Source organism: Podarcis pityusensis, assembly GCF_964106645.2.
Source record: "Podarcis pityusensis genome assembly, chromosome: 5".
NCBI classification, from domain to species: domain Eukaryota; kingdom Metazoa; phylum Chordata; class Lepidosauria; order Squamata; family Lacertidae; genus Podarcis; species Podarcis pityusensis.
In genome coordinates, this window is record NC_138032.1 from 96,373,223 (window position 1) to 96,379,470 (window position 6,248).

The following is a 6,248-nucleotide window of genomic DNA, read 5'->3' on the forward strand; positions in this document are numbered from 1 at the left end:
ACATCTGTATGAAGTTGCTGGGGGAGATCGTCAGGGGTTTTGGCTGGGTGTTCATATAGCTCTACCTCTCATTTAAATTGGAACCAGTGAAAGCAGTGAATGCCCTATGTGTCTGGGCAGTTGCGGGGTGGATCGTGGCTAACAGATTGAGATTGAATCCCAACAAGAGAGAAGTACTATTTCTTGGGACAGGGGGCGAGCAGGTGTGGGGGATTCCCTGGTCCTGAATGGGGTAACTATGGTCATAAAGGACCAGGTTCATAGCCTGGGGACCATTTTGGACTCACAGCTGTCCATGGAGGGACAGGTTAATTCTGTGTCCTGGCTGGCTGTCTACCAGCTCCATCTGGTACGCAGGTTGAGACCCTGCCTGCCCATGAACTGTCTTGCCAGCATAGTGCATGCTCTGGTTATCTCCCACTTGGATTACTGCAAAGTTCTCTACGTGGGGTTACCTTTGAAGGTGACTTGGAAACTGCTACTAATCCAGAACGCAGCTGCTACACTGGTAACTGGGAGCAGCCGCTGGGACCATATAACACCAGCCCAAAAGGATCCACATTGGCTCCCAGTATGTTTCCAAACACAATTCAAAGTGTTGGTGCTGACCCTGAAAGCCCAAAATGGTCTCAGCCCAGTATACCTGAAGGAGCGTCTCCACCCCCATCATTCAGCCTGGACACTGAGATCCAGCTCCAAGGATCTTCTGGCAGTTCCCTTACTGTGAGAAGTGAAGCTACAGGGAACCAGGCAGAGGGCCTTCCCGGTAGTGGCACCTGCCCTGTGGAACGCCCCCCCCCACCAGATGCCGAGATAAAGAACTATCTGACTTGTAGAAGACATCTGAAGGCAGCCCTGTATAGGAAAATTTTTAATGTTTGATATCTTACTGTGTTTTAATTTGTTGGAAGCTGCCCAGAGTGGATGGGGCAACCCAGTCAGATGGGCAGCATAATAATAATAATAATAATAATTGTTGCAATTGTTAGTGTTATTATTATTATTATGAGTGCAGCTATCTTCTTCCCTACCTTTTCATTCAACTTTTAATCCTTCCTCCTAGCTCGAGGATCAAAAATCTTTTTCATCCAAAAAACACATTCCCGCCTGGGCAACATCCAGGGAAGTGGGAGGGGGGCATTTGGCACCAGAAGTGAAGGTAAACAGAGCAATGAATGCAAAGATCACCTTTGTACAACAGGTGCTGCTTTCTAAACACACACACACACACACACACACACACACACACAGTGGTATCAGCACTCCAAAGGCAAACCCTCAGGAGCGTGCAAGGCAGGGTCCTTAAAGGGTCTGACCGTGTGGCTGGGGAGAGTCCTGATAAGCCAGAAAGAGAGTTCTAGCAGCTGAATCCCACTCCCAATGCTGAAGTTCTTCACCTTTGTCCAAGCAGCTTTTTTTGCCTCCTTCGGGTGAGATAAAAAGCAGACAACCCACCATACACGGAACATGTCTTTATTTAATAAGCAAGCAAGCACAAAGTATAATGTGTAGTGCTTAAATATTCTCAACAGTACTAAAAATATAAAAATAAAGTTTACCAAAAGCCGTTTCACTCACAAATATACAAGGAGTGCTGTCAAGCCACAAAATTTTTGACACCATTTGCCAACACCTGCACTGATAGACAACTGCCTCCCTCTACCCTAAGGAAATGATAATTGATGCTTGTCCATCTTTAGAGATTTCAATGAGCCATCATGAAGGAGGGCTGCCAGGGACAACCTGAAGAACAGCCCCATCTCTTAACAACCCCAAAGCTGGCTTTCTGTGCCAGAATTGCCAGGTTTGTAACCAGGGTGTTCATAGGGATGAAGTGAGGCCACCTGTTCCTTCTGTGTACCCACTCCCTGTATTCCTGTAATAAATAGGAATATCACACAGTCCCAGGGTGGGTGTGCAATTGCAGAAAGGGCAGCAGGTTATGCACCTACCAAATTCTCCGCTTCATCTGTAAATTTACTACAGTGTGGATCTCCAGGCTGCAATCTTATCTACCAACCCTTTCTCCTCCCATTTCTTGGAGCAAGTATGATTTCTGCACTGCTCCACAGAGAGGGATCATCCACACAGAGGAAAATGTGGATTTGCACTGGTCTGTCTCCCCCTTAATGTAGGGGCATCCACATGATGCCCCCCCCATCCCAATGCTGGCCTGGACTCCCCACCACCTAAGTGTGTGTGTGTGTTAAAAAAAACAAAAAACATTGGCAAGGCTAAAACAAACAGAACTGAAAGGGAATGCATGTGAAAGGGAAAGGCCCAGGCAAACACTAGGATGGGGCCCACATTCTGTTTTGGTGTGGACAAGCCCTTTGTGGGAGAAGAGGGTGGGCAACAGAACTGGAACTGGGTTGGTGTAGAAGGAATTTTGGGTTGTATCACAGTCCATGATCACAAGGTTGTTAAAGAGGCAAGATGGTTCTCTGGATTGTGGTCTAGCAGCCCTTTATTAAATCAGAAAAATGAAAGATAATTGATTCTTATATTAACAAGCAAACCGCAGGCTATAGACATAATCTTTCTGAATAGGTATACATAAATTTATAGATAGTAAGCACACATCTTGGCTTTCATTCTGATCTTGTGTGTGGCTGCTCTTTTCAGTTTTCAACGGCACGCTCTTAGTTTGTTTTTCACGTCCATCAGAGACGTGATGTTTACTAGAAACTGCTATACTGTGCTTATGTATTAGAGTATGCCTGCTATATCATACATATGCAGTCTTTATTCACATGGGCACTATGAAGAGACACCGCACCCGCTAAACATTGCTTCACCACCACACGTTGCTGATGGGAGCTGTATTGGCTGCTCTGGAAGATGGTTTCAGAAGGCCAGAATTGTAGCTCAGGGGTGCCGAATTCTCAAATGTCCACTGTATCTGCAGAAATTAACTTCCCAGAAAGATTCACTAGCAGATCAAGAACAGATTTTCCCATTCTTTCTGGTCAGCTGGCAGACCTAGTCATAACTGATGAATGAGTGTTTGACATTTTATTTTATTTATTTATTGAATTTATATACCACCCTATACCCAGAGGTCTCAGGGCGGTTCACAGAATTTCCAATCTTAACTAGATTCTCAACCTACGGGGTGGGCTGAATGCAAGGTGGGAGTGGAGTACATAAGTACCAGTGAGCCCTACTGTTAAAATCTTGTTTCCGTTTCAGTTCAGGCTCATCTGTACCAGAAGTTGTTCTGGTTTCACGCAGATTCATGCCAATCAGGGATAGGTAGGTGGGGCAGCACAACTTCAGAGCCTGCTCAGCTCTGGTTCATGTAGGAAAATGGAAGTGTGATTGTTTGAAGTATTATGGGCCTCCCTTTACAGGAGTTTTTATGGGTTACAATAAGTTATTTATGCTACAGTGGAGCAAGGCTAGTTAATTGGTCTAATGAGATATAATTTGGGCCTAGTTCCCACTGTGGTGGTAAATCTGTTTCTGGATTGTTGCACTTCAGACTGCAGGTGGGGGCTCACATGAGATAACGCTTCTCCTTATATTAACAAAAAGGAAAACAACCCAGAGAGAAAATTTTGTATCTTGGAGAAGGGATCTATGATGCATGCATATGCTTCATGGATGGATGGATGAGCACTCAGTCAGAGGCAATCTCTCCTGCAGCCTCACAAGTCACATCACCTAGGTACAGGTCTACTACCTCAGCTACGTTCATCTAAGTATTTGTTCAGATTCTGTTCTGGTTCAGTTTCAATAGAGACTTTCAAATCCCAGTCCAGGCTCTGTTCACTGCAGGAATTTTTTCCCTTCTTTTTCTAACATTCAGACCATGCCAGACCATGCAGGCAAGTGGATAACCTTCTTCAGTACCATCCCTACTCAGCCTTGTTTCCCCTTCCAAGCCGCACTTGGTGGGTGGATGTCTGAGGGGAGCTGGAATCTAGCAACAAGGTGTGGGGAAGGGGAAATGATTTAGCTCACCCTCACCCAAAACTTCCAATATCCTACCTCAGTACAGATATCCTTCCATGATACAGCTGCAAACACAGCTGCAATTATTCCTCTCAGCTCAACCATCAAGCAGATAACTGGCATCTGGGGATCTGAATTTGAGGCACAAGGTGTAAAAGTGTGGGAAACACTGTCCTTATTGTGAGACAATTTGTCATATGGAACCCCCAATACCACTGTTTTCTGCAAGCAACTGGAAAATATATTGTCCTCAAAATTTGTAATAGCCCATAATGGAAAAGTGCTCATTGCCTCATACACAACAGCCCTGTAGAGCCTTTCTGATCACAAATTGAGAAGTTGCTACTAAACGGTTGCTTGGACTTTTCCAATTGCCAGAACCTCTGTTGGAGGGAAACCCTGTTTTCCCAACACTCAAAAGAGCAAGAGCGGAAAGGGGTAGAAAGCTGATGAGAGACAAAAGAGGAAGAGCCTGCACTTAACCATCACACGTTGTCCTCCTTATCTTAGTTATGAAAGTAACGCTGAGTGCTTGACACGCACACACTAAGGTAACATTTAGCACATCATTTCAGCCTGTAACCCATTTTCCTTTGAAACAAACTTGTCTCTGGTTCACTGAAATTATTTGAGGTTTCCACTGAAAAGCTTCCATAAAGTATTTTAAATAGACAATGACTCTGAAAAGGTATACATCCCTAAACTGTGTATATACTACATACTTTACATGTGTAGAACGTGTTCCATAGCAGTCAGGTATTCCTGGCATTTATCTCTCTTTTTTTTAGAATGCTTTCATTTACAGAGGAAGGACGTTTTCTCTTATTTGTGTTGACTCTGTTTAGGAACAATGCACCGGGAAGTTCTTCTGAAGGAGCCCTAGCGACATGAATGAGAGTGGCAACTGTGCAGCCATCTTCCCTCCAAGGAAATGGGTTGGGGGCTTTTTAGCAGGACTGACCTATGGCATTTTGCTGCCTGAGGTGAAGGGCAAGATGGTGCCCCTGCCACTTACAGAAGCCAATTCAGACAGGCAGTTGAATCTTAATCCAGTCATGGTGATGGGGCAGTGTCCTCCATGCTCACACCTAAACCAGCAAGCTAGTTCAGGGGTCAAGACATGCTCTGCCCTCCAATGCAGCGGAATGGCTGGAGGACTTAAGAGCTACCGCCTGCCCCTCCAGCACTTACCACCTTCAGGTAGTCACTTCACTTTGCCTAATAGTAAGGCTGGCTCCTCTTCTTAATTTAGGGGAAAATACAAGTAAGGCACCACGTTCATGAATGTGCCACCTTTGACTCGGATAACCTCCCTCTCAATTCCCTTTCCTTGCCTTCTGGATTATAAACCTAAGGGGCAGATACTTTGTTGTTCTTAAATCCATCATTTCACAAATCAGTTGTGCAAAAAAGTGCATAGAGCTTTCCAGAATGGGCTGAACTGAGCTCCATTATCCTTTTCTGAATGCTGATTCCCTCAGGTAATATCAGCGCAGTGCCTCACTGCTGATCTGTTTAAGCAGCTCTGGGAGTCTTTTGTTGAATTTGGGGGCAAAAGTGCTTTAAGGAAAAAAACTTACTTCTGAATAAGCACCCCCCCCCAAGTGCAGTCCTATCCCCATCTTACCTGGGAGTAAGAGTCCTATTGAACAAATTGGGCCTTACTTCCAAGTAAAGCACATGTGGCCAGTTCCAGGTAGGGGCTTGGCAAAGGTTTTTGTCTTGCTTTAATGTCTCTACAGTGGTGCCTCGCAAGACGAAATTAATCCATTCCGCGAGTCTCTTTGTCTTGCGAAGCATGGCTATTAGCGGCTTAGCGGCTATTAATGGCTTAGCGGCTTTAAGAAAAAGGAAACAAACTCGCAAGAACTCGCAAGACGTTTCGTCTTGCGAAGCAAGCCCATAGGGAAATTCGTCTTGCGGAACGACTCAAAAAACGGAAAACTCTTTCGTCTTGCACGTTTTTCGTCTTGCGAGGCATTCGTCTTGCGAGGTACCACTGTATTGCCTGTTTGGTTGCAAGCTGCTTTGGGTTGCCCTGGGCGAGATAAAGTAATGAGCAAGTAAAAATAATTTTACAGCTGTGAATGGTGCCAAGACAAAAAAGAAGCTCATTTTTCCCCTCTCATGTCCAAAGAGAAAGAAGGGCAAGAGGTTCAGAAGAAGCAATGGGGTGGGTGGGTGTTATTTCTTCATACAATGCATCATTAACCCATGGAATGAAGGGCAGTGAGCAGGTGATGCCCATAAACCAACAGAGAAAGCTTGTTGTGCCTTTATGCCTGTGTAAG